This window comes from Crocuta crocuta, unplaced genomic scaffold (genome assembly GCF_008692635.1).
Source record: "Crocuta crocuta isolate KB4526 unplaced genomic scaffold, BGI_CrCroc_1.0 scaffold1550, whole genome shotgun sequence".
Lineage (NCBI taxonomy): Eukaryota > Metazoa > Chordata > Mammalia > Carnivora > Hyaenidae > Crocuta > Crocuta crocuta.
Genome location: NW_027527841.1, coordinates 1 through 10,656, shown reverse-complemented (window position 1 = coordinate 10,656; position 10,656 = coordinate 1).

The following is a 10,656-nucleotide window of genomic DNA, read 5'->3' as shown; positions in this document are numbered from 1 at the left end:
AAATTTAAAAATGCCAAAATCAAGATGAAAATCAAATGACTATAATGACAAACAGGACGAACCAAGCAGAAGAATGAATAAGTGGTACAGAATATTACAATTATGGAAAAGAGTGAAGCTGAAAAGAAGAGGGAAATAAAAGTATTGATTCATGAATGTAGACCTAATGAACTCAGCAAATCCATAAAGCACAAGAATATTTATATCATAGGAGTCCTAGAAGAAGAAGAGAAGGAAAAGGGGGCAGAAGGTTTAAACAATAGCAGCTGAAAACCTCTACTATGGGGAAGGAAAGAGATATTGAAATCAAAGAGGCACAGAGAACTAGCATCAAATTCAACCAAAAACCTATTCACACCGTTGTCGGTGGGAATTCACACTGGTGCAGCCACTGTGGAAAACAGTATGGAGGTTTCTCAAAAAATCAAAAATAGAAGTACCCTATGACCCAGCAATTGCAATACTAGGTATTTCTCCAAAGGATACAAAAATGCTGATTTGAAAGAGCACATGTACCTCAATGTTTACCACAGCACTGTCAACAGTAGCCAAATTATGAAAAGAGCCAAATGTCCATCAACTGATGACTGGATAAAGATGTGGGGATGGAGAACCATCTATTATGCTAATGGTTGCCAAAAGAAAGCCGTAGTAGCCATACTTGATATCAGACAATATAGATTTTAAAATAAAGACTGTAATAAGAGAAGAAGGAGGGCTTTATATCATAAATAAAGGGTCTATCCACCAGGAAGACCTATAATTGTAAACATTTATGCTCCAAATGTGGTAACACCCAAACATGAAAATTAATTAATTACAAACATAAAGAAACTTATTGATAACAATACAATAATAGCAGGGGACTTTAACATCACACTTAACAATAGTGGGCAGATCATCTAAATGCAAAATATACAAGAAAACAATGGCTTTGAATGACACACTGGAACAGATGGACTTAGCAAACATTGAGAACATTTCATCCTAAAGCAGCAGAGTGCACATTCTTTTCACGTGTACACTGAAGATAATCCAGAGTAGATCACACACTGGGTCATAAATCAGATCTTAACAAGTACCAAAAGATTGGGATCATACCATTCATATTTTCAGACTACAACGCTATATAACTTGAAGTCAAGCACAAGAAAAAGTTTGGAAAGACCACAAATACATGGAGTTTAAAGACTAGCCTACTCTGGGATCTTGGGTGTCGGTTGAATGTCTTCCTCTTGATTTTAGCTCACATCATAATTTTGTGGTTTGTGAGATAGAACCAAGCTTCTAGCTCTGTGCTTATAGTAAAGGGCCTGCTTGGGATCCTCTCTCCCTCCCTCTCCCTCCTATGAACTCTCTTTCTAATTCTATAAACAAACAAACAAACAAACAAAGAAATATTTTACTAAACAATTTACTGGGTTATCCAGGAAATTTTTTAAAAAAGGAATTTAAAAAAAAACATGAAAAGTAAGTGAAAATGAAAATGAGGACATGATATCCCAAAACCTTTGGGATGTAGCAAAGGTGGCCATAATAGGGAAGTATACAGCAATACAGCCCTACCTCAAGAAGTAAGAAAATTCTCAAATACACAAACTAACCTTACATGTAAAAAAATCTAGACAAGGAAGCACAAATAAAGCCTAAATCCAGCAAAGAAAGGGAGATATTAAAGATTAGAGCAGACATAAACAATATAAAAACAAAAAAAATAAAATTGCAATAGATCAATGGAAAGTAGAGCACAATTTGAAACAATTAATAATATTTATAAATCCCTAGTCAGAAAAATGAAAAAGAAAAATGAAAGAACCCAAATAAATAAAATCATGAGTGACAGAGGAGGAGTCACAACCAACACCACAGGAATGTAAATAATTATAAGAGAATGTTATAAAAAATCATATGCCAACAAACAAGACAATAAAAAAGAAAAGGACATGGCATCTATATGGTTCATTTGGTTAAGCATCCAACTTCGGCTCAGGTCATGATCTCACAGTTTGTGAGTTCAAGTCCTGCATTGTGCCCTGTGCTGACAGCTCTTAACCTGGAGCCTGCTTCGATTCTGTGTCTCCATCTCTCTCTTCCACTCCCCCTCTCTCATTCTGTCTTTCAAAAATAAATAAGCATTAAAAAATGAGATTTTGTCTCTCTCTGTGCCCTTCTCTCAGCTCATGTATTCACTCTATCTCTCTTTCTAAAAATACATAAATACATAAATAAATGGATAAATTCATGAAACGTACAAACACCAAAATTGAAATACAGATTAATATAAAATTTGAACAGATCCATAACTAGTAAGGAAATTGAATCAGAAATAAAAAGTATCCCAACAAACAGAAGTCCAGGCCCAGATGGCTTCACAGAGACATTTTACCAGATATTTAAAGAAAAATTAATACTTATTCTTCTCAAACTCTGTCTGAAAATAGAAATGGAAATAAAACTTCCACCTCATTCTATGAGCCCAGCATTTTTTTTTTGAGTCCAAAACCGGACAAAGACTCCATTAAAAGGAGAATTGCACGCCAATCAAAAGACCTTGATGATGCAGAAATCATCAACAGGATACTAGCAAATCAAATTCAATAATATATTAAAAATTATTCATCATTATCAGGTTGATTTTAATCCTGGCTACAGAGATTGTTGAATATTTGAAAATCAATCAGTGTGGTACACCACATTAATAAATGAAAAGATAAGAAACATATTATTCTCTCAATAGATGCAGAAAAAAAACATTTGATAAAATACAGCATCCATTCTTTTTTTATTTTTATTTTTTTTACAAATAGTTTATTGTCAAATTAGTTTCCACATAACACCCAGTGCTCATCCCCACGAGGGCCCTCCTCTATGCCCATCCCCCCTCCCCCCTACATCCATCAGTTCTCAGTTTTTGTCAGCATTCAAGAGTCTCTCATGGTTTGCCTCTCTCCCACTCCCCCACTATTTCCCCTCTTCTTCTCCCCTTTGGTCCTCTGTTAAGTTCTTCCTAATCCTCCTATGTGTGCAAACATATGATATTTGCCCTTGTCTACCTGACTTCTTTCACTCAGCATAACACCCTCATGGTCCATCCATGTTGCTACACATGGCCAGATTTCATTGTTTCTCATTGCCATGTAGTAGTCCATGNAATGTGCCATGCGCACTTGAGAAGAAAGTGAATTCCTTGGCCTCAGGATGTAGAGTTCTAAATATATCTGTCAGATCCATCTGGTCCAAAGTGTCTTTCAAGTCCATTATTTCTTTAGTGATTTTCTGTCTGGTTGACCTATCCATTGCTGTAAGTGGAGTATTGAAGTCCTCTGCTTTTAGTACATTCTTATCTATGAGCCTGTTTCTCTTTGTGATTAATTGTTTTATATATTTAGAAGCTCCCATATTCGGTGCATACACATTTATGATTGTTATTTCTTCTTGATGGATAGACCCTGTAACTATTATGTAAAGCCCTTCTTCATCTCTTGTTATTGTCTTTAATTTAAAGTCCAGTTTGTCTGATATAAGTATAGCTACTCTGGCTTTCTTTTGATTTCCAGTAGCATGATATATATTTCTCCATCCCCTTACTTTTAATCTGAAGGTATCTTCAGTCAAAAATGATTTTCTTGTAGACAGCATATAGATGGATTTTGTTTTTTTTCCATTCTACTACCCTATGTCTTTTGGTTGGAGCATTCCGCCCATTTACATTCAGTATTATTATTGATATGTGGGTTTAGAGTCTTTGCGTCCTTTGTGGAGTTCATGCTTGTGGTGGTGTCTCTGGTATCTTTGTTTCTTGCAACCTTTCCTTCAGAGCGTCCCCCTCAGGATTTCTTGTAGGGCTGGCTTAGTGGTGACTTATTCTTTCAATTTCTGTTTATTTGGAAAGGTTTTGATCTCTCCTTCTATTTTGAATGACAGGCTTCCTGGGTAGAGGATTCTTGGCTGCATATTTTTTCTGTTCATCACATTGAAGATCTGACATTCCTTCCTGACCTGCCACGTTTCAGTAGATAGGTCTGTCACCACTCTGATAGGTTTCCCTTTGTATGTTAGGGCCCTTTTCTCCCTAGCTGCTTTCAAAATTTTCTGTTTGTCCTTTTTGCCATTTTTACTATGATATACCTTGCAGAAGGTCGATTCAGATTACCTCTGACGGGGGTCCTCTGAGCCTCTTGTATNTCATTCGCTGTCATTTCTTCTTGGAGTTTCTTTGGAGGAGAGCTCTCATTTCGTCATTTTAGTTAGCTTTACGGCTCTTGTTGGTTTTAAAGACCTGTTATCTTTCTGTATCTGTGAGTGCTGCTATATCCAAGAATACTCTTTGACTGTCCAGGGCCTATCTTTTCAGAGAGTGTTTTTTGAATGGTATCTCCTGGTCTCTCTTGTTGGGACCTTGGTTATTTTATTTTCCTATTCGTAGTGATATTTGGGACTCTCCACCTTGTGTACTCCTGCTTGTTTCTTGAGGTAGCCATTAGAAGTCTTTCTCAGTGGAATCTGCGTCCTTTCTCTCCCATTCTCTTGGGTTTGGTTTGGTTTCCTATGGCTTCAGATCTTTTCCGTTGATGCCTGGGGGCGAGTGCAGGTACGGAGCTCCCTACTTCTCCGCCATCTTATACAGCATCCATTCTTGATACAAACTCTCAACAAAGTAAGGTAGAAGGAATGTACTTCATTATCCTAAAGACTATATTCAAAAGACCCACAGCAATATAATCCTCAATGGAGAAAATGCAATGCATCTCTATGGTCAGATGCAAGACAGAAATCTCCACTGTCACCCTTGTATTTGACATAGTACTGGAATTCTTAGTCGTAGTAGTCAGACAACAAAAGGAAATCAAATTCATTGAAATGGACAAGGCAGAAGTCAAACTTTCACTTTTTTCCGATGACATGGTACAGTATTATAAAACTCAGAAGACAGCACCAAAAAATTATTAAAACTGACGCACTAACTCAGCAAAGTCTCTGGATATAAAATCAACCTTCAGAAATCTCTTACATTTTCATACAACAATAATAAAATAGCAGAAAGAGAAAGCACGGAATCCATCTTATTTGCAACTGAACCAAAACCCACATGATACATAAGAATAAACATAACCAAATAGGTTAAATATCTGTATGCTGAAAACCACAAAACACTTATGAAAGAAATTGAAGAAAACATAAATAAATGGAAAATCATTCCATGTTCATGGATTGGAAGAACATTGTTAAAATATCTATACTACCCAGAGCAATCTACACATTTAATGCAGTCCTTATCAAAAAATTATTAGCATTTTCACATAGCTAGAACAAACAATCCTAAAATCTTTATGGATCCACAAGTACCCGAATACCAAATCAATCTTGATAAGCAAAGCAAAGATAGAGTCATCACAATTCCATTCTTCAAGCTATATTACAAAGCTGTAGTCATCAAGACAACATGGTACAGACACCAAAACAGACACCTAGATCAATGAAACAGAATAGAAAACCCATAAATCTTGATAAATGGAGATACAATGTATTATGCTAAGCAAAATCAGTCAATCAGAGAAAGACAAATATCATATGATTTCACTCATAAGTGGAATTTAGGAAACAAAAGAGATGAACACATGGGAAGGGAGTTAAGAGAAGAAAGAGAAACAAACCAAAAGAGACGCTTAACAATAGAGAACAAACTGAAGGTTGATGGAGGGAGGTGGGTGCGGGATGGGCTAGATGGGTGTGGGTATCACAAGGAAGGCACTTGTGATGAACACTGGGTATTGTATGTAAGTGAGGAATTGCTGAATTCTACTTCTGAAACTAACATTGCATTTTATGTTAACTCACTAATGTGTATTTCTTAAAAACAAAACCAGAAATTGACCCTCAGCTATTTGGTCAAATAATCTTTGACAAAGCAGGAATTAATATTTAGTGGAATAAAAGACAGTCTACTTAACGAATTCTATTGAGAAAACTGGACAGTGACATGCAGAAGATTGAAACTGGATCAATGTCTTACCCTGTACACAAAAATATGTTCAAAATGGATGAAAAGCCAAAATGAGAGATAGAAAACTATCAAAATCCTAGAGTAGAACATAGGCAACAACCTCCTCGAACTCAGCCATAGCAACTTCTTACCAGACATGTTTCTCAAGGCAAAGGAAACACAAGAAAACATGGACTATTGGGATCTCATCAAGATAAAAAGCTTCTGCACAGCAAAGGAAACAATGAACAAAATTAAAAAACAACCTATAGAATGGGAGAAGATATTTGGAGATGACATATCTGATAAAGTGTTAATATCCAAAATCTATAAAATACCTATGAAACTCAACAACCAAAAAATAAATAATCCAGTTAAGAAATGGACAGAGTACATGAACAGACATTTTTCCAAAGAAGCCATCCAGCTGGCTAACAGACACAAGAATGCTCAACATCACTCATCATTAGCGAAATACAAATCAAAACCGCACTGAGATACCACCTCATATATGTCAGAGTGGCTAAAATTAATAACACAAGAAATGAGATGTTGGCAAAGATGTGGAGTAAGGGGAACCCCTTAACACTTTTGGTGGGAATGCAAACTGGTGTAACCACTTTCAAAGCAGTATGTGTTTCCTCAGAAAGTTAAAACTAGAATTACCCTATGACACAGCAATTGCACTAAATTTACCCAAGGGATACAAATATAGTGATTCGAAGGGACACATGCACCCTGATGTTTATAGCGGCATTATCAACAATAGCCAAACTATGGAAAGAGCCAAAATGTCCGTTGGCTGATGAGTGGATAAAGAAGTTTCATATATATCAAAAAGAATGAATTTGGTATCCAATCGTGTGGATGGAGATAGAAAGTGTTATGCTACGCCAAATAAGGCAGTAAGGGGAAAAGGATATACGATTCCATTCATGTAGAATTCAAGAAACAAAACAGATAGACATAGTGGAAGGGAGAAAAAAAAAGAGAAAGTGAAACAAACCATAAGGAATCCTTAATTATACAGAATGCATTGAGTTACTAGAGGGGGAGGTGTGGGCCAAATGGCTAATGGAGATTAAGGAGGGCACTTGTTATGATGCACACTGTGTGTTATATGTAAGTGAGGAATCTCTAAATTCTATACTTGAAAACAATTTTACCACATATTAACTGACTATAATTTAAATTATAGCTTGAATAAATAAAATTAAGTCCTTTCCTATCATTGTAGTACTATCAATTATTTCCTTTATCTTTGCTATTAACATTTATGTATGTAATACATACATACATACATGCATACACATATATGCTGGCATGCAGCATGCATACATAATTGTTACATTTTCTTGCTGGATTATGCCCTTTAATATAATGTCCTTTGTCTGTTTTTACAATCTTTGTTTTATAACCAATATAAATATTCCTATTCCGCTTTCTTTTGACAGACACTACTATGGAAGATGTTTCTCCATCCCCTCATTTAAAAAAATGTTTTTATAGTTTATTTATTTTTGAGACAGAGACAGACAGAGCATGAGTGGAGGAGGGTCAGAGAGAGAGGGAGACACAGAATCCGAAACAAGCTCCAGGCTCTGAGCTGTAAGCGCAGAGCCTGACTCGGGGCTAAAACCCACGAACTGAGAGATAGTGACCTGAGCCAAAGTTGGACGCTTAACCGACTGAGCCATCCAGGTGCCCCAATCCCCTCATTTTTAATCTGCAGGTGTTTTAAGGGTTAAAATGAATCTCTTGTAGTCAACATATAAATGACTCTTGCTTTTTTTTTTTTTAGGTAAACTGATATTTTGTTTATTGTGTTTCTGTTTTATATCTTTGAGTTGAATTTGGTTTTGCTATTTTGAGCATTTTAAATAGTACCCAACCGGGGGCTTCTCTTTCTCTGGGAGAGACAAATCATTGTTTGAATAATGAAAAGAGACATTTGGAGACCCTGATAGTATTAAGGACGGGTTGAGAGAGGGGAAAGCAAGCTGGCTAGATAAATATAGCAAAATCACTAGTTATGCTGAAGGGCCGAAGTCAATGTCATAAAGGCATCAAACCTCCTCCTGGAATTTCTCAAGCTTGATACATCTAAACTTTATTATTTTATTCTGTGATGTAAGGTAGAATAGCATGTATTTTCTCTTTTAAACATGTTTTGCCATGGTTTCCCAACCCATGTATTGAATAATTCATCCTTTGCCCACTGCTTCTCAAACATAAGATAGGCATCAATATACTTAGAACTGTCTCAGGGCTTTCTATTCTAATCCTCAGATCTGCCATTCTATTCAAAATCTAATAAACTATTGACAGATATTGCTTTATAATACACTAGTATGGGGTTAAGACACATATCTCTTAATCGTTGTTTACACTTCCTCAAATTTATGAAAAAATTCATAAATTCCATTGAAAATAAGAACCCACACATCAAATGTTAAATGTTGATAACAAATTCTACTCAGGATTTTTTTCTTTGATCATTTGCGTGGAAATTTGATAATAGTGGTATTACACATAAGAGCTCTTAATTTCTATTCAGTTTTTTAAATCTAAACCCGTTGTTTGCCACAACACCTCTGTAGATCCTCAACATTCCAGAGTCCAAGCTCTAACTCTACAAATACTCATTTAACAAAAGTGGGGTGATCTGTGACCACTGTCTTTTCTTACAAGTATTTTTTTTACAAATAGTTTGTCAAATTAGTTTCCATATAACACCCAGTGCTCATCCCCACAAGTGCCTTCCTCCATGCCCATCACCCCCCCACACCCATCAGTCCTCAGTTTGTTCTCAGCATTCAAGAGTCTCTCATTGTTTGCCTCACTCCCTCTCTCCCACTATTTCCCCCCTTCTTCTCCCCCATGGTCCTCCTTTAAGTTCCTCCTAATTCTCCTACATGTGCAAACGTATAATATTTGTCCTTCTCTGCCTGACTTATTTCGCTCATCATAACACCCTCAAGGTCCATCCATGTTGCTACACATGGCAAGATTTCATTCTTTCTCATTGTCATGTAGTATTCCATCATATAGATAAACCACACCTTTTCTTACTTACAAATAGTTTATTGTAAAGTTGGTTTCCATATAACACCTAGTGCTCATCCCCACAAGTGCCCTCCTCACTGCCCATCTCCCCCTTCCCCCCCAACACCCATCATGCTTCAGTTTGTTCTCAGCATTCAAGAGTCTCTCATGGTTTGCCTCTCTCCCCCTTCCCCACGATTTCACCCCTTCTTCTCCCCCGCAGTCCTCATTTAAGTTCCTACTAATCCTNTCTTTTGTGGTTCCATACAAATTTTTGGATAGTTTGCTCTAGTTTTGAGAAGTATGCTGGTGCAATTTTGATTAGGATAGCATAGAATGCGTAGATTGCTTTGGGTTGTAATGACGTTTTAACTATATGTATTCTTCCAATCCATGCTCATGGAATGTTTTTCCATTTCTTTGTGTCTTCTTCAATTTCCTTCATAAGTTTTCTATAGTTTTCATCATACAGATCTCTTGTATCCTTGGTTAGGTTTATTCCGAGGTATTTTATGATTTTTTTGTGCAATTGTGAATGGGATCAGTTTCTTGATTTCTCTTTCTGTTGCTTCATTGTTGGGAAAAATGCAACCGAGTTCTGTACGTTGATTTTGTACCCTGCAACGTGGCTGAATTCTTGGATCAGATCTAGTATGCTTCTGGTGGAGTCTGCCGGGTTTTTTGTGTAGAGTATCATGTCATCTGCAAAAAGTGAAAGTTTGACTTCTTGTTTGCCAATTCTGATGCATTTGATTTCCTTTTGTTGTCTGATGGCTGATGCTAGGACTTCCAGCACTATAAAAAAACAACAGTGGACATCCCTGTCATCTTTCTGATCTCATGGGGAAAGCTCTCTCAGGTTTTCCCCATTGAGGATGGTGTTATGTGAGAGCTTCTCATAGATGGCTTTTATGATATTTAAGTAAGTTCCTTCTATCCCGACATTCTCCAGGGTCTTTATTAAGACGGAATGTTGCATTTCGTCCCATGCTTTTTCTCCATCTATCGACAGGATCTTATGATTTTTATCTTTTGTTTTCTTGATGTGATGTAGCACATTGATTGATTTGCCAATATTGAACCAGACCTGTAACACAGGAATGAATCCCACTTGATCCTGGTGGAATAATTCTTTTTATGTGCTGTTGGATTTGATTTGCAAGAATCTTGTTGATTTTTGCATCCGTATTCATCAAGGATATTGGCCTATAGTTCTCTTTTTTTTTGATGGATCTTTCTGGCTTGCGAATCAGAATGGTGCTCACTTCATAAAATGAGTCCAGAAGTTTTCCTTCGATTTCTATTTTTTGGAATAGCGTGAGGAGAATTGGGATTAATTCTGTTTTAAATGTCTGGTGTAATTCCGCAGGGAAGCCATCAGGTCCAGGGCTCTTATTTGTTGGGAGATTGTTGATAACTGATTCAATTTCTTCACTAGTTATGGGTCTGTTCAGATATTCTCTTTTCCCGTGTGAATTTTGGTAGTGAGTATGTGTTTAGGAATTTGTCCATTTCTTCTAAGTTGTCCAATTTGTTGGCATATAATTTTTCATAGTAGTCCCTGATAATCGCTTGTATTTCTAAGGGGTTGGTTGTAATAAGTTCATTTTCATTCATGATTTTGTCTA